The 19,181-nt window shown below is 45.6% G+C and overlaps 1 protein-coding gene across 2 annotated transcripts in view; it reads right to left on the minus strand.

Annotated features, from left to right (window-relative positions):
• LOC138570265 (uncharacterized) overlaps positions 1-19,181 on the minus strand; it is a 326,232-nt gene that overhangs the window by 49,030 nt on the left and 258,021 nt on the right. For both annotated transcript variants that reach the window (XM_069649033.1, XM_069649032.1), the window contains one exon: positions 10,199-10,294. The gene's annotated coding sequence lies outside the window, so the exon portion shown is untranslated. The remainder of the gene's footprint in view (positions 1-10,198; positions 10,295-19,181) is intronic.

The raw sequence follows: 19,181 nt of genomic DNA on the forward strand, positions 1-19,181 counted from the left end.
TCACCAACAATTTTTAAAGCAATTCAGAACTTGCATACTCTCAGTTCTGAAGTCCATATCCCTGTAGGAGACTGGAACCTTAGTACTTGGTTCTGGGATTCTTTGCGATCTTGGGGTTGGAAGGTGGTTTCCGTTATTCTGGTTATTTTAGGGATTCTGTTATTCCTTTGTTGCTGTTTTCAATGCCTCCCAAGTATGTGTGGAATGATAGGGGGGTGTTGTGCTCAAGCAGTGAGCGCAATAGGGCATACAATATATACCCCAGATACAGCATCTAAAGAATTCATGCTACAAGAGGTTTTTATGAACGACCTTATGGCTATAGACATTACAGACAATGATGAGGAATTTATGGATGGTAACACATGGAGTTATTTTCAAAAGTATTAGGAATGATGTTTAGCACTTGGCATAGGCCAAAAGGAGGGTCTGTCGAAATCGAAATAATATTATACCTCCTATCGCATTGTTTGAATGTATGTTGGCCTACGCCAAGTTGTCTAAAAACATTGTGTAAATAGATTCCGCGGCAAGGTCTTGACCTTAATATATTGTGTAAATCGCCATCTTGGATTTAGCCACCATTTTAGGTTCTCTTGTAGTGTGGAAGTCACCCTGAACAACAAAATGGAGGCCGTTGTGACCTCCGCACACATGAAAAAGTAATATGCCCGCAGGCCACTTGTTGGGGTCGCAAACTGAGACCTCGTCCTATCCCTGACCTATGTGTAAATGAACAACTGTATCAGCGAAACTGATCGAAATGCATACATTATGGGATTGACCTGGCAACAAACTCTAGGCCTGGTTCTAGGAATGGATAACCCGCGAGGGGGGTTGGCCAGAGCTGGATAAAAAGTTTAAAAACCCGAGTATCCCAATGTACGGTCTCTCACACTAACACGGCGAACTACCGTTGATAGTTCGTTCTGTTACTCTGAGGGCCGAATAGCTATCCGTTTGTCAATTGACTTTTGGTAATTGTTGTATCTTTTGAATAAAGCGCTTTGTATGTTCTTTGTAACCTGTGTTGGTGCGTTTCCTTTGGGCTTCTCGGCCTCATATCAATTTTTCTGGTTCCACAGGAGCATAACGTTATTCTTTAATGGCAGTCTTTGGAGATGGTCACTTAGATCCATATTAAAATCCCCAATTCCCTTCCCCTTGCACGGCTCAACCCCTTGTGTTAGAACATCACAGGTGGCAGAGAATCCTGGTTGGGGATCGAGGATTTCCAAGGTGTCCCAGCAAATGGAAAACCAGGTCTCAGGCGGATAGCTCAGCGGCTACGTGCTCGCCTTGGGAGAAAGACGACGACGACGGAGCAACACAGGATCAATCCCTGGGTCCGCGCTTGGAAACCTCTGGGTAATAAACTCGTTATAAATAAACTATCATATCAGGTACGCTTTACAGCATTTACAATGATTCACCCAATCAGAAGTCCTGATGACAAGCATGTTCATCCTTTCCTCACTGCTCAACCCACTCTCCGTGCGGCAGCTCCTTTCCTACTGCCTCCCATCATGGCATTCAATGCAGCCCACTGTCCTCCCAGAGTGAGACCCAGAGAAATGTGGAACTTGCAGAGGAAGCAGCAGGCCATCCGATCAGTGTGAATAAATGTGAAAAGACGAAACACTGTGCGAATGTAAATGCACACTTGTATTCATTCATGAGGGGGCCTGGGTGTGTGTGTGTGTGTGTGTGTGTGTATATATATATATAACCAGTAATTGTATACTCTGCCTGAACATGGCAAACTCCCAGGCCAACAAAGAAGCAATGAGAACTGCACAGGCTGCTTCTCTCTTCAATGAAACTCAAACAGAAAAAAGCGGCCCCAAGCTCCGGGAAAACAACAGAGAGCAATAGCGAAATTGGACTTCTAAAGAGCTGGAAAAACTTCAAAAAAAAGAAGTTAGCAAATGGTGGGAGGAGTACTCCTTAAAAAGCTATATGGAAGTAGGAAGAATCCCACGAGGTCTCAGAATATTGACTATCCCGTCATTTGAGGAACAAGACCCAGAAATGCTCAAAGAATGGAGCGAAGCCACTAACACTTGCTCAAACACGTTTTTGCATCTCCTGGCAAAATATGCGGGAGCCGACAGAAGGAAAGCATTGGAGAGGATTAAAGAGGTGGAGCAGAGGTTGGCGGAGACGCCGGAAAGCGAGGAAGGAAAGAAACTGAAGACCAATATGGAGAAAAACCTTACAAGTTACGAGGATGAACTTAAACAGCGGAAACAACGCAAATGTTTGCGTGACAAAGAAGACTATGTAAGAGGAAGTATCTATATGTTTGCCCGGAGATTTGAGCAATTAAGACAAACATCTGCTAACCAAATCCCCATAGCCATGGAGGATAATGACAAAGATGGAAACACAGATTCCTTTGCATCAGAGTCAGATGCGACGGCAAGTGAAAATGACGAGCCAATCGTACGTCTACATTTTTTAGAAGAAATGAGACTGTTACACCAAGATGGCAAAAAACAAAAACAATCAAAACGAGGAAACCAAGCCGAGGAAAGAGCAGAGGCGGCCAGGCAAAACGAGGAAGGGGGCAGAGGGGCAACCAATGCCACAAACAGTATTCCGGCCAGATCGCTACGCTCTGGAAAATAGACGATAAAGTCAAAACTGGAGGACAGAAAATCATCAACTTGTCGGACCATACCCTTACTAACCATCAGGAAAGGGTTTTAAATCACGGTTTTAACTTCTGCCCGGCTGCATATTTCAACTACGTTCAAACACGGATTGATTTTCACCATTTTGTATGCAAACTTCGTCTACAGAAATTCTTTGCCACCAACCAAATTGCCACCAAAAAAACATCTAAAGAAGGAGGCAAAACAGATCTTACGATTAAGGATCTAGAAGCACTGACAGACTTGGTAGATCTACAAAAAGATACTGAGCCTGATGAAGAGCTTGGAGAAAGGAGAATAGATCTTGACGATCTTAACATAAGAACAGATTGGACCACAAAGAGCAAGCTCAAACTGAAATCTAAATTTAACCCAATGGCTAATCTGGGCAATAACATTGAAGTATTTCAGACTCTTGTTATAGAGGACTTAAAACAATATCGAAGGGGCGAAAAAACTGAAATTCAAAGACAATCTGTCAACAAAAGACAGGACAGCCTTGAAAGAACTACAATTGCTTACCAACTGTGTCATCAAGCTCTCAGATAAAAGGCGCAACATTGTCTTAATGAATAAGGATGACTACATCAAGGGGGCATATAAACAACTGAATGACAGAAAATGCTAGGAGAGAATTGGAAGCAACCCCATCAAAAAGTTGGAAGAGAAAATAAATAATTTCCTGTCCGGATGGGAGAGTAAAGGCATCCTCACCGAAGACAATTGTAAGTTTCTGAAAACATTGAACTCGATTATACCCATGATCTACTTTCTCCGCAAAGTGCACAAAGACACGAAAAAACCACCTGGGAGACCAATAGATTCATCAATGGGCTCGGCCCTGGAAAATATGTCCAAATATATCGATGAGGTACTATTTCCATTTGTCAGCTCTCTTCCCTCGTACATTAAAGATACCACAGATTTTTTGAAACATATTGACAATATGCCATGGGAACAGAATTACATCATGGCAACAATGGATGTTGTGTCATTGTACACTTCCATCGGGCATGAATATGGCAAGCAGGCATGCGAAAAGTTTTTAAATACAAGATCACTGAACTATCTGGAATACACACAAATGGTTTTGGAGATGATTGACAGGTGTCTGACAAATAATGTTTTTATCTTCAATAATGAATTCTTCAGACAACTGCAAAGGCACTACAATGGGCACAACCTTTGCCCCATCGTACGCCAATCTTACAATGGGAGCCTGGGAAGCTTCCGATGTCTGGTCAGATCAGAATCTTACGTCAATAGAAAATGTTGTACTCTGGCTAAGATATATTGATGATCTTTTTATAAGCTGGAAGGGATCTGAGAAGGCATGGATCGACTTTGTGAAACTACTCAATGATAATGAATACAATCTCAGGTTCACAGAGACACATAGCCGTACTTTCCTAACTTTTCTGGATGTGAACATTAGAATTGTAGATCAGACACGGACAACTGAACTACACAGGAAACCGACTGGAACCAATACACCTTTGCATGCGACCAGTGGCCATTCAAAAACCTTAATCTGGAGCATACCCTATGGGGAATTTATAAGAATTCAGCGCAATAGCTCAACTTTGAAGGCATACAACCAAGATAGTAAAATCGCAGCAAAGGGGTTTTCTGAACAATGCTATCCGAAAAAGATTATTGAGAAAGCTTACATCAAAGCAAGGAAACAGGAAAGATCGAGCCTTCTCACAGGATCCCGAACCTTAGCCAGAACACAGAATGAAAAAGAAAAAGATACAAGACTTATTTTAACCTTTGACAATGAAACATCTAAGATAAAACAGATACTAAGAAGACATTGGAAGATCCTAAAGGCTGAAACTGTACCCAGAAGTAAGCTTAAGATGCAACTGTTCCTTGAAAGATACCTTGGTTCAAAGTTTCATGAAAAATTAAGCAACACCAAACAAAGGAATGTGGCTAACACCGAGATTGTTTTTTTCAAATGCACAAAATGCAATATTTGCAAATATGCCAAAAATTGTGCAACCTATGAACATCCAATTTTAGGCAACACTATTAAAATCCTGGACACAATCACATGTGAAACCGAATATGTTGTGCATGCATTAAGATGCGCCTGCCAGAAATTGTATATAGGCAGCACTAAATGCAAGCTTAAAATACGGATTCAGCAACATGTAAGGGCAATTCGAAACCAAGACCCGAACTACCCAATGGCCTAACATTTCAGTGAATATCATGACAGCAACATGCAGAGTTTTTACTTTTTTTGGCATCCACAAAATTGATAAAGAACCGAGAGGAGGCAACCAAGAAAAAAGACTCCGCCAAAAAGAGACCTGCTGCATTTTGGACTTTGAAACAAAACATCCAATAGGCCATAATGTGGACGAGGAACTGTATACCTTCTTGGGACAGTAATTTCAGACTCTGGGGAGGGGAGGCTTGCTCATTACCTGCTGAGCACAACAGGATTTTAAGTCAAAACATAAGCTTTGAGGGATGACCCGCCCTGACTGGCAGGTGAGATAGGAAAGGAAAGGGCCCCCCCCCCAAGACTGGGCCTGTGATGCAGCTAGGTGACTGCCCCCCGCCCTGTGTTTGGGATCACATATGCAGACCTTTCGATGCCCTCCCCCTTAGGCCCATAATCGGATATGGGTTGTATGTTCACGCTCGATTTGTTTGGAGCCGAACTGCCCGCATTCTAATTGCTCGGGCCCCCGTTCTGACCGTTCATTGTTTTTTTTGTCCCCCGCCACCAAGGGCAAAGAAGCGGGGGACAACTCCAACAAATACCAAATATGGGGGAGCGGGGGACACCCCTGCAGTCCCTGCTCCTCATGTTCAGTATTTTTGTATTCAAATAAAACAGTAACACCCAATTTGATCAAAACGACCATACAGTCCATTTCTTTCTATCAAATTGGGTATTACCTCATAATCCACTGACTCGTTATGGCATCTGGCCCACTGAGAAACCTTCCTGGTGATCGCCAGAGCCAGACGGGGGCCCTCCTTGCCCACAATTGGGCCAACAAGACACCTTCAAACCAGGAAACTGAGAACATCCACTCAACAAGCCCTTGTAGCACCTCCTTTCTTTAAAAGAAGAATGGGTGGCTTGTCCTCTTTTACAAGACAGCTCACATAATTAACTCTTTGGCTAAACCAAGGTTTCCTCCTCAATGGTATGGACATCTACAATGTTTATTTCCTGCACGAGTGCTCATGGGTATCTGGTCATTGCATCAAATGCAATAGCATCGAATGTCATACCAGAGGAAAAAAAGCATTGAATGTTTTTTTTAAAAAAGGTAAAAGGGTTTAGTTTTATTAAAATGGGTTTTAAAGATTAAAAAAGGGGAGTTGGGGGGACCCCCGTTAATAAAAATACATGGTGGTGTCTGTAGGAGAAGGTTCAGGGCAGGGAAGAAGGAGAAGAGAGGGCCTGGGGGGTCAGTAGAGAGCAGCCATAGGAGTATGTGGGAGTAGCTGAATAGTGGAAAATTCAAAACAGCAAAGAGAGGGAAGAGCTGGAGGAGTAATCGGCGGTGGGGCTGGTCTATGAGAAGGGGAAGAAAGTATTGGCAGGAAATAGAACTGGTTAGATGGTGCAGAATGAAGGCCACCACTCCGTATTAGGAGAGTGAGAAGAGCAAGAAAGCAAACGCGGAGAACTGCATATTGGGATAGACCCAGCCCTGGGAAATGTAGTCTAGAAAATACATCAAAGTAAGAGAAAAGAGAATGTATGTAGGAGGAGGTATGCCAACCCAACTGGGGAAGGAAGGGCCCTGTCCCAGCGATGGTATAATGCCAACCCAACTGGGGAAGGAAGGGACCTGTCCCAACGATGGTATAATGCCAACTCAACCGGGGAGGAAGAGACCTGTCCCAGAGATGGTATAATGCCAACCCAAGGTATAATGCCAACCCAACCGGGGAGGAAGAGACCTGTCCCAGAGATGGTATAATGCCAACCCAAGGTATAATGCCAACCCAACCGGGGGAGGAAGAGACCTGTCCCAGCGATGGTATAATGCCAAGCCAACCGGGGGAGGAAGAGACCTGTCCAGGAGAATAGAGAAACTGTATGTTGAAACAAGTTGTACATAAGCCGCACTAAGTGTACTGGTCTATTCTTTCTGAAGCAATTCATAAACTAAATGAAACCATTAACGAGGAAGATTTAGATGGAGCTGGGAAATATTCCCTTCAGTTTTTGAGGCTCTTTACAGATGTGCAGATGTACAGATCCGTTCAGCGGCCAGAGCTCCAGCAGCCGGACCTCAGCTCACAGGGGAATGGGCTGGATTTTTAACATTGTAATGGTTTCATTTGACCACATATGCATTAGGGTTGCAGAAAAAGATTCTAGATATCAAACGGCTGATCACGGCTCTGAAAGCAAATAATGAGGTAGAAAGGTGCCAAACTAGAATGGGTTCACATTGCAGAAAAGGTATGTGAGAAATGAAGAAACATGCAGTCGGGCCACTGCAGTCCCACAGGGTAGTCAAGCACAAGTCTTTATCAACTTGCCACGTGCATTTCACTGATCTGCCATAGCCCAGGGTTGCCAACCACCCTGTTCCTCTGGTACGAGAAGTCAAACATTTCTTATCCATCTAGAAACCAATGATTCAAATGGCCTAAATTCTCACCAAGGCCAAGAATGGTTAATTTTCATGGGAAAGGCCAAATCACTTTGAAATACATTACACTGGAGTTGGATACTCTCATGATTTATAGATTAAGGGGACCAGGGAGGGGGAGAAATGCTAAAGACGTACTGATTGGGAGAGTAGTGATTGGGAGGGAAGTGATGGCAGGGAACTGATTGGGAGGGAACGGCAACTAATATAAATTAACCCTCCACCTCACGTGCAGCGTCACCCAACCAGGGGGGTTCTGCTTCTTCTGCTTTCGTTACACAAGTCTTTTTTTTCATGTGATGATTGCAATCTCGGTGATCAGCTAAAACGTAACAAGTCAAGAAGTAGCCAGAGTCCGCAGAGTGATATGTTGTGTTAAAGGTATTTGTACCACGCACCGCCACCAACAGAGTAGGTCCCCGGGCGCTCTGGCGGATCTGTAAATGAGAAGGCGGGATGGGTTAGTAAGGTGAAGAGGGGGTAGAATAGTGAGAAGGGTGGGGTTCTGTTGGCAGCTTCAGCTCGGTATACACCGCGCTCTGAGCTTTGGTGTGAGCATCGGATCGGTGTCAGTCCTCATGTGCTGTTGGTGCTGCTTGTGTGTTGTTGCAGTGTGGTGAAGTGCGTGCGGCTTGTGCGAGAGATAGTTGTGTGAGTTTTTTGGTGAGTTAAGAATGCAGAAAGTTTGAGCTTTTTGGTTAGTGGGATATGTAACATTTAACAGCTAACGTTTACAGCTCCGTCCCAGTGAGGCACATGCTAACCTTCAGAGTTATATAGATGTGACACAGGCTAGTGTTCATGATTCTAAATGCAGTTCAAGCTAACATTCACAATCTTAGATGCGACGCAGGCTAGTGTTCACGATTCTAACTGTGGTGCATGCTAACATTCACAATCTTACCTAGATGCGACGCAGGCTAGTGTTCACGATTCTAACTGTGGTGCATGCTAACATTCACAATCCTACTTAGATGCGACGCCTGCTGATGTTCATAGTTCAGTCTACGTGTGGCATATGCTAACATTCACAATCCTATCTAGATGCGACGCAAGATAGTGTTTGCATCTAGATATTTATTTATTCATATTTGTAGAGCGCACAGCAGCCCACGGGCATCGTGGCGCTTGTTACACAGAATGAACATTATTTAGTTACATATCATGGACATACAGGCATAGTTGATGTAGACTTTGCATGTGAAGCAGTGGCAGATTAATTAAAGAGAGCAGCTTTGAGGTTTTTTTCGAAAGGCAGGGAGAGAGGTTTCTGCTCCGTGAGCGGGGGGGGTGGAGTATTCCATAGCTTGGGGACTATGTATAGGACACCTATCCCTCCACCTTTGGCTCCGTTAATGCGTGGTACAGTTAGTAGGTTAGTGTAGCTTGCTCTGGTGGGCCTGTTCGAGGTGGGTCTAGATAGAGTGTCTGAGAGATAGAGTGGTGCTGTGTAGTTGATGCATTTATGGGTGGGTGTGAGGATTTTGAATGTGATCCGGTCTTTGACTGGGAGACAATGAGCCGCTTTTCTTGCTTGTGAGGTGTTCTCTCTTGGGGATCCTTACTGCAGCTCTAAGTGAGTTTTTCTGTGTGATTTTTAATCGGTTTAGATTTTTCTTGGAGATGCCGGCTAATAGCGCGTTGCAAAATTCGAGCTTAGCTCCTATTGTAGCTCTAGCTATGGCAAGGCAGTTTTCCTTGGTTATAAAATGTTTAATGGCGTTGATGAGTTTAGTGCTTAGGGCAAAGACGGAGACGATGGCACGGACTTGCTTATTCATGGACAAAGTAGCGTCAAAGTGGACATCTAAAGTTTTGACTGATGAGACTGGGATGATGCAGTTGTCGATATTGAAGTTGGAGTAAAGACAGTCTAGCTTGGCTAGGGTGGCCTTTTGGCCAAGAATGAGAATCTATGTCTTGTCCCTGTTAAGACATAGGCCGTTAGTGGCCATCCATGCTTGGATAGTGGAGTAAATAAACCTTAATGCTGTAGCGTCTTGGTGATAATCACCTGTTAGGGGAAGGAGCACTTGGGTATCGTCAGCATAGTTATTGTATGCAATCCCAAGTGCGTGAATTTTATCAAAGAGGGGCTTTGTAAAAAGATTGTATAGAGTGGGAGCTGTCCAGGATCCCTATGGGACACCACAGTGGATGATGGTGGGAGTTGCATTGGCGGTGTTAGAGAATACTTTCATAGCTCTTCCTTCCATGAAGGAAGTGATCCATCATGAAGCTGCTTAGTCGGAGAACAGTGCAGCATTTGTGAGGTTAGTGGTGAGTGTTTTGTGATCCACAAGATTGAATGCCGCTGAGAGATCTAGGAGGAGGAGAAGGCGTAACACATGCCTAACGCACTCTTGAAAAGTGTTTTAACTATTCCTTGCAATATCATGAAGTTATTCAAATACACTACACACACACATTGCGGTCAACAGTGTCTCCTTTCAAGGAGGCAATTTAGCGATCACAGACTCAATTTGCTGCAGGAGGACTTCCTCTTTTTGCTGATTTGTTGACGCATGAACGACTTCTAAAATAGTGTGGTCATCATCGGATCGCCCCAGGGTCGTCTCTAGAGTAAGGCTTCTAGACAGGGGTGTTTTTAAACACCCTTGTTTGTTTAAAGAGAAAAAAAAACCATATCTTTTTCAGTTAAAAAGAAACCACCTCCCTCCCTCCCTCTCACCAAACCACTCGCCTTCAAAAAGAAAAGTAAGCATATATGCAAACGCTAAGGGGCAGCAAGAAGCAGTGTGCAAACGTGCAATGTGCATACTGCAACTATTTATTTGTTCCTTTATTATGCATTTAGCTATTATGCAAGCTTTAAGCACATAAAACCATAAACTCTAAAAACGTACACATGACAGTATTACTGTATACAGCAATGCATACCGTTTCCTACAGGGTTCTGGCTGCGCGCACACTCTTCCTGCGCACGGGTTCTGCTGTGGGAGGATATCCTTTGGCATGATGCAATGTTCCGGAGCCCTAAAGGAGGGAATGGAAAAGTGTAAGTGACTCACCATAGACCCTGCCTTCACTCTTCATCCATACTGCCCTTGCCCCCATACTCACAGGATGGCCAGCGCCCAGGCTCATGACTTGAGAATACTCTACACAGAGTAGAGGAATGAAGGTGTACCGCTTTAAAAGGGCTGATCATGTGAATGTTGTTGTCACACCCACCTGTACATATCAGTCCCTTGCCGAACAATCCAAGAAGTGCCTACTCAAGGTATGGTGTAGGGGAGAAGGGCTATGTGGAGAAAAGAGGACTATGAGGACCGGTGAAGCACCTTTCTCCAACATCACGCCCCTTCTTACCCAACTTTATGGGAACTTCTTCAAGCAGGAATGTGAGAGGGAAGAGATGGTATGAAAAGATGGAAACCTGTATACGTGAAGCTACTTTGCGCTTGTGAACATCTGATCCTCAGTACAGAGCTTGAAGCTGTGGACTCTTCTGGCAGAGTTGATCACAACAACAAACATTGGTTTTAATGCAACCAACTTGAGCTCTAATGCAACCAACTTGAGCTCTAATGCAACCAACTCGAGCTCTAATGCAATCTCCAACTCTTTCTGTGCCAAACCTGCAACACTATACCTTGGTCCCAAAAAGGATTGCTTCAGTGGGGTTCGCAAAGGAAGAGCACTGGGGTACCTTTCATCTGTGGCGTTTTCCACCTTTGCCACTTGCTATGGCGATGAGATTGCACAGTCAGTGTTACCTCTATTTATTAGGTCACTTAGCCAATCAGACAGATCTCAGAACCAATGGTGATTGGTCCAAAGGAATCGGTCATCCTGTGGCTGTCACTCATTGACTGGAAGGAGAGGAGTAAGGAAATGCACCTTTACACAGGGTAGAACCCTGTGCACCTATCGCAGCAGAAGCAAGTCTCCCAGGGATAGGGGGATCATGGCCCCCCAGAAAGACAAATGGTACAAAATGCGTTTGTCTTAGGTAGGAAAAAGGGGCCTTCTGAGGAGAACCCATCATCTCAAAAACGTAAGGGACAGCGCATGAGAAGAGCATAAACCTAAGTGGAGAGCGTTGTAGCCGTCTCAATAGTCACCCTCGATACACCGGGCACACTGGTGACCCTCAGAAGCATACTGTATTGTGCAGCCGGGTCCCATAGAGTTAAAATAAAATAAACTATTGGGCAGAATAGGTCACCTGTGTCATTTATAGACGAGTGAGTTAATATGCTATAGGGCCATAGGGGAACATGTGGACACTTGACCTTTGGAATTAAGTGCTTCAGAGCAAAACAAATGCTTTGCTGTTCCAAATAGATAATGCGTTCAGTTGGGTTACAGTACCACCACATGTGGTGTATGCAGATCAGAGAAGCCCATCCCTCTGGAGTGGGCAAGAAGACCAGGTCATGCCGCTAAACGATACTCTGCACGCGCTTGAGGGTAGAGCCCCATAGGGAATTCTAGAGCACAAGGAATTCCAGGTATTCCAGGTACTGCTGCATCTCCAGAGGAGGAGAAGCAGAGGGGGGTGCCATCAAGGTGGGGTAGACGTGGATGCCATTCCTTCTCAAGGGTGAGGCCACTGCAGTGAACCCCATTGGAACTTTAGGTGTGTTGCTAGACTATTTGAAGGGCTCTCCTAGTTTCCTATGCTCTTAGCAGCAGCATCTCTGGATCACCGGATTCCCTAAAGTGATCTAGCCTGGCTGCTTGATATCAACGAGGCTGGCTTGGATATCAACGGAAACTCTTGACCATCTTTCATTGGGTCACGTAATCATCTGATCCAGCGCGCTATCCTGGGTGTCTCTGCCAGTTGGAAGCTGTATCCAGACCGTGAAGCCATAGCAACTCAAAAAGGTACATTCCCCTGGCAGCCATGTCCTTGCTGTCGCTTGACACATTGAACAGGTGGCGGGAAAGTAGCTTGGCTTCTCGGAGATTGGAGCGTAAGGCGCTTATGACATGTATGTTGTGGGTTGCCAGCAGCTGGGCCAGCATCTGCATTGGGGCAGGATGCAGTTTTCTTAATCAGACTTGGTTTCCTGTTCCAATGCCCATTTGTAGGGGACGGTCCATTGGTTGCGCTGGTTCACTGCCCCTGTGCATCAGTCAGGGTTGGCTGTGATTGGCGGAACCGGCTGAACAAGCAATACATGGCACTGGATTGCCAATAGATTGCTACACAGCTGAAGGGGTTGGCTGTGGCGGTGGGGGCTGCGTTGTGACTGATGACGGGAGTCAGTTGTGGGGTGACTTGCAGTAGGACGATATCTCAGTGTAAATCCGACAGGAGCTGGGTCTCCAAGATGATCAGCTGAGACCATGGGGTGGGCTGCACCGATGGCCACATTGAGGAGGGTGACATGTGAGAGGCCCTGCAAACTCGCAGCCTGCTAGTGTGACATGCATGTGGCACCCCAGGAATGTAGGGTGGAGGAACAAGACTGCCCTGCTGCCCATGGGTGCTCGGAAAATCACTGATTTGTTCTACCAAGGTCACCCTATACTAATCACTTTAGCCCCAATAAAGAGTCCAAAATAAAGGCACAAAAGAATGGAGCATGCGGGGCTCTCTGGAAGCAGGGCCCAGGGCCCGTCTCTTTGCTTAGAGGCCCCATCATGAAAAGAGGGGGAGGCTTGCTAAGCAGAAAGAAGCACCGCTCTATGTACTGGCAGGCTGCCTGCAGTGACCATGAACAGCAAGCTGGCGGACTGGTACATTCAGGTCTCAAAAACACACCTGTCCAAACAGTGCTAGATTAGGCCCGAGCAGCTCTGGGCAAGCATAGGTAGTGAAGGGGTACTCAACACTTTTCTGTAAGAGTTAAGTGGTGTTACACCAATGGCTTGTTGGTGGAGGCACTGGGTGGGGTGGGACACAGACACCTTGGGAGAGTCCGGGCTCTGCCAAACGCATGGGGGAGGGGGTTAAAATAAATAACTCGGCCGGCGGCAGTGTGTAATTTAGTAGGTACTCGCAGGCTTACAGAGAAGTAAACATATGAAGAGCAGGATATTCATGCACAGAAAGCTCCAGGGGGCGAGTGTGCACGGAGAGCAGGATATTCATGCACAGAAAGCTCCAGGGGGCGAGTGTGTACGGAGAGCAGGATATTCATGCAGAGCAGGATATTCATGCACAGAAAGCTCCAGGGGGCGAGTGTGCACGGAGAGCAGGATATTCATGCACAGAAAGCTCCAGGGGGCGAGTGTGCACGGAGAGCAGGATATTCATGCAGAGCAGGATATTCATGCACAGAAAGCTCCAGGGGGCGAGTGTGCACGGAGAGCAGGATATTCATGCACAGAAAGATCATGAAACAGTTGCATGGAGTCAGCGGTGCAATGCAAGAACCTGCTAAACATGACACCCCTGCCCAAACAAAATACACGATTGAGCATGATTTTCTGCCAGTTTCAGAATGTATGACCAACGAAATGGACCTGAGCCAAGGTGTGCCACTGGAGCCACGCCGTGCTTTTCGGACCGCTCCGATCTCTCAAAGAGCGGAATACAGGAAACCGAGGACCATGTTCACACTCAGTGTCACAGTGTCAGCCAACGCCATGAGAACAGACCCCCCTACCCCATTCACCACCCAAGGAGCAAGGACTGGAGGTTTCCTGATGCTCCCTACACAAGGATTGATTACTTCTGGAAGAGCGAGCTACCCAGCATGAATGCACCAAGGGAAATCTGTGTCATCAAACCGAACAGGTATAGTGTCCATTATGAAACCACACGCTTCCGCGAACCCAGAAACGCCCACATCTGGAAAGATGGCTTTAAATTCCATGAAACTGACGCGAAAGAGGCGTCTCTGGACCTAACTTCCATGAAACTGACGCGAAAGAGGCGTCTCTGGACCTAACTTCCATGAAACTGACGCGAAAGAGGCGTCTCTGGACCTAACTTCCATGAAACTGACGCGAAAGAGGCGTCTCTGGAGCAGAGTTTGCAACTCGTCAGGAGATCATTGAAACTCTGTTTACTAATTCCCATCAATCCTTCAAGAAGGGGAACTCTGTTCCCTGCCCCCCACGGGATTCACAACAGAAGAACTGTCTACGCAGACTCTCCTTGGAAACGGGCATCAACAGCCTTGTGATAGGATTTCTCGTCAGAAGTCAGCACTTTGTAGTCTTGGTTAAGAGTATTGTGGACAAAATCCCTGCTCGGCGGTGTGAAGGTGGCAGACGGTGTATACCAGCAGATCCGGAAACTTGCCGAGACTGATCCCCTATAGAAACCCTATGGTGACGAAGAGGCCCATATGGAACTAATGGCCTATAGCCATTTGAAAATGGGCTACCAATCATCAAAATGTAAATGCCTTCCTGGTGAGGAAGGACAGATGCATGGACAAGGCAGCAATATTCTGGCCTTTGTTGAACGCTGATGAGCTGCCATACATTTGCACAATTCCTCATCAGCCGAGGCTGCAAAGCTTCTGCAAAATCCAACAGGAGACCTAGAACTTCCTCTTGGGCCTGTTCAGCTAAGCTGGGCAATGGCTCAGGTAAGGGAGGGGAGAGGCCCCGAAAAGACACTGCCCTTTGCCATTGACTTGAATCCAGGCGCTGTACTACCAGGTCTGTGGGGAGGCACCTCTAGTAGCAAATAGTAGCCCTGAAGGGCCCAGGAAAGGACAAGTAGCATTCCTGCAACTACGCAGAGGCATGTCCAACCTCAACCTGTGGAGATTAGGAAAGGGACTATACAAGATGGTGTTAGTGAGAGAGGGTGTCCTTTGCATTCATGTGGGCTGGGCTCCCTGTGCACCAGCATACACACCTCAACTGTGTTCTACATAAGACTCTGCTTGGGGGCTCTGCCATGTGGGTGGGTACCAAACATGTTATGACACTGTAGGCAAAAGGGTGGGGGATACATATAAAAAAACCGATAATATAGAAAATACAATACAAAGTACATTATCGGCATATCACAGACAAACATTACCAGAGAAATGCATTAAATAAAACACACATGAAAATATAGTCTTCCTAACTGGTTTCTTGTGGAGTGCCTTATGCAGACAGGTTGCAGCTACATCTGGGACTGTCCTAAAATAACACGTTTTATTGAAATGCTAAAGGCTTATTACTCCTGGCTGTGCATTTTCCTGATGTAAAGAACAGTAAGTGAGCTCAGGGGCAGAACAAACTCCTGGGCATTTCTGTTTACTGGTGCATCTGGCACCACTGATGCAATTACCTCCAGGTGTTGTACAGGTGGGGAAATCACACATTGCCGATAAGGGGAGCCATGTTAAAGCGTTTAATGAACACGTGAAATCCTGAAGAAGGCTGTATACAAGATTTAAAAAGGGGCATAGTCTTTTATGTGCCGTTAGATAGGCCGAAACACAGTGTCGACATCTGATAGAGATACTTTTTATAATATTTGATTATAGACCTGTGATGACCACCACAATTAACATAACTGTGCCAGGATAAAGACAGGCAGATGTAATATATGTGTAGATTAGGCAATCAAGAATCGAATCGGTTTCTGAAGAACTTGATAACTGAATGATCACAAGGGTCATTAAGACATGGTTAATCTATAATGAAATTTAACAATGCGGCTCATGTTTCCCACTATCCCGCTATTAATTCTGGCGGGATACTGGGAAACTGCCCCTACCATCTCGGCTGCCTAGTGTCCTGTATTACCAGGATATTACGGGCAGTGTAGACACCGCTAAATTCCTTTTTCATGGAGTCCCGTTGGACTCCATGGGATGAGATTGCCGGAATTACTGTTACTGGTAGTACCAGTGCTGGTGATTCCAGTATTATTTGCTGGTAAGGGCCTGCACCCTCCCACCCCCCAGCAGGTCAGGCCTGCCAGTAGATCTGTGCCTCCACAGGCAAATGTCTGATTCCCCGTTCTGGAAAAAAAATGGGGTGCCGGAATTACTGGAAATGTTTCTGGACCGCGGAACTCCTAAAGAGCCCCAATGTGTTTTTTGTACACTAACTAACCCCTGAACACCATCATTGTTAAGGCTGCATTTCTAAATGATTGTATTGTACTAGAAGATTAAAAGTGATGTTGTGTATAATGGTCAGTGTGAATGGCATATTAGTAGAGTACGAGGCAGATTAGAAAGAATAAAAAACACATACGACCTGAGAACGTTCTTTAAGACGGCACTACGAATTATGGGGAAAGCTACTTGTTAGGGAGAATTCTCCAGAGTGGCTAATTTCCCTCACCTACTGAGTCCCTCGGCAGCTTTGCTGGATTTCTAGGACTTATTTTTTCACCTGGTAAGAGTGAGCCTTTTTTTCCCACTCTTACATGTGTTTTGCGGTGTGTGTGTTTAACATTTTTGTGTTCAGAGACTGTGGAGCTTCACCTACTCCACAGGCATCATCTTTTTATTGTGTGTTACACAGCACCTTCAGTGCAGTGACACAGGGTTGTCTTTTTCAGACTTCCCACTTTAAACTCCATTTTCTGGGTCTGACTACTGTCTCCTAGAACATGTAAAGTTGCCGTTGACTTTATTCGTTTTTTTTTAATCCACAGACCCAGTAAAAGCTATCTTGCATAGTGTTCTGGAAAGGGTTAATAGTTATCCCTTTTTGTCCGTTTCTCATGGAACATTATTTAGTTCCCTTTTCATTAACACTTGGCTGGTGGCAGAGGTAACTACCCTATTTTTCCTACCATTGTCTATTCAAATAGCCTTGGTATTGTTTTAGGCTAAATTAGTAGCCTCAAACTTAAACCCGCTGGACCACAATTACTTTTATTTGGTTCTGGCTGGGTTGATTCGCCATTTCGTTTTGTAAAAGTCTTTCTTGTGTTTTACTCTGCGTGCCAAACCAGGTTTGGTTCCTTTGTTCGCCGTCCTTTGGCGGGCTTCTGCACAGAAGCCCTCCTTAGTCACCTGAATGTCTGAGGGGGGACAGGATGTGAGGGAGGGCTTTGAGACTCCCTGCTCAGGGTCTCCTTGGAGACCCATGTTGCACTCTGTGTGATTGGCTGCGAGGACTGTCCGGCGTGACTGCCACCCTGCTGTGTGATTGACAGCCAGGCTGTGTGAATGGAGGAAAACTGCATAAAAAGCAGGTCTCGGGACTGAGAAGGCAGAGTCGCCACTGGATTGAGAGAACCGAAGAGAAGCTGACAGAAGAGGTCCTCTACCATGACTGAACCTCCCAGTGAAGCCCTGCTGCGGGTGCGAATCTCCAAACTTTGACGACAGGGAAGATCTGCAGGGAATCTTCTCGCCTTGAGCTGGTGGGACCAACCAGTTTGCAAAACTGCAAGCCAGGCCTCCCTCCTCTGGTCGTATTTGCTGTGCACAGCTACAGTGAACCGGATAGCCAGGAGGACCGGACCCTGCTTAGGTTTTAAGGAGCGCGCCTTTTATTCGTTGCTTTGCTCTGCTGACGATTTCTTCCCTGGGCAGTGCAGGACCCTCCAGTCTTCCTACTTCGTCAGTCTGACAGTGGCTTCAGGAACCGTGAGCCTGCAGGACCTGCCAATGACGTCCGCCTCAGCTACAGCCTTCTTCTCCATTTAAGGTACTGTTCAAATCCGGTCATTCGTTCCGTCCGACTGCGGTAAAAGTACTTGAAATCTTTTGCCAATCCGAGGGCTTGCCCTTCTCTATTCTTTAAAGGAACTTTTCGTCCGACCAACTTCGTTCTGAACTCTTGGCAAAGACTTAACCGCAAACTACTCTGAACTGTAGATCCTCTGCAAAGATGTTGGTCCATTGACTTTGGGCCAGGCCTCTGCATTTGATTTCCTCACTGTAGTTCCTTTTTCTAGATTGCCCTGATTACTTCCTTGTTGGTGCTGCTCAACTTTTGTCTAACTTTGTCTTTCCCTCCCTTTTAAATTGCTGGAGTGCTATTTTGCTCACAGTTCATTTTGAGCTTAACTTGTCCAGAATCTATTGGGTGTGGTGTAGTATATTAAGATTGTGAATTTTCAACTGCTTGATAATAGTGAAATGTTCAACAATTGATGTGTAAATAAATGTATATTCTTTTACTGAAAAACCTTGAGTCATAGTAATTGCTGTCCTTTGTGTAACTATTGATACTGCTCACTTTACTCTTGAGATGAGTCTGGCTGCTTAGCCATCGCTACCTCTTTACTGTGTAGTACAGGCTTGTACCAAAGGCGAATTTGTACGGTCATTGTAGTCTTAATTGTGTGTGGTGTTCCCAAAGGGTGCTGCATGTGATTCTGCCTAACAGTACTACTTGTGTATTGTTGATCACGGATACCCGGTTTTAGTAGGGTCACGTATCCGGGTTTACCCCTTTTGTCTATATGGTCCCAGTACACATCCAGATGCCTGAATGTCTGTTGCTGGGCAAATGTTGTAGCCAGTGGCTATTCATGATTGGATAGGCACAGTCAGCTTGAATGGTGCAGATCCTTTCCATTGGTGGTCTTGAGGTAGCTCCCAGTCCAAATCCTGGATAAAAGGAGGACTTCTGCAGCCATTCTTTCAGGTCTTCGTTGAAGCCAAGACCTCTATGAAGAAGTGAAACTCACCGACGACACAAAGACGACACCTGAAATGAGCCCTGCTCCTCTGTCTTGTTCTCAAGAAAGTCCTTTTAGTGCTTAGACCCCGGGACTGGTGGGAACAAGCAGTCTCGAGCCCTGCTTGAGGATCCGTGACTTCGGAAGTGTCCCCTGGAGGTTTAGATTTACTTGGTTGAAAACATTTGACCTTTTCTAATTTGACCTAATTTCTTTTGTCGTGTATTTGGTTGAAAATGCGGCGGGTCCCCCCACCAACTTCTCACCTCCCCCGACCTTAACCTATTCCCTTACCCCATCCCATATATTTTATTTAATTAGAGAGAAAAACAACGATCAAAGAAATGTGGTCAAATCGAA

Source organism: Ambystoma mexicanum, chromosome 2q (genome assembly GCF_040938575.1).
Source record: "Ambystoma mexicanum isolate Mex_15411 chromosome 2q, UKY_AmexF1_1, whole genome shotgun sequence".
Classification (NCBI taxonomy): domain Eukaryota; kingdom Metazoa; phylum Chordata; class Amphibia; order Caudata; family Ambystomatidae; genus Ambystoma; species Ambystoma mexicanum.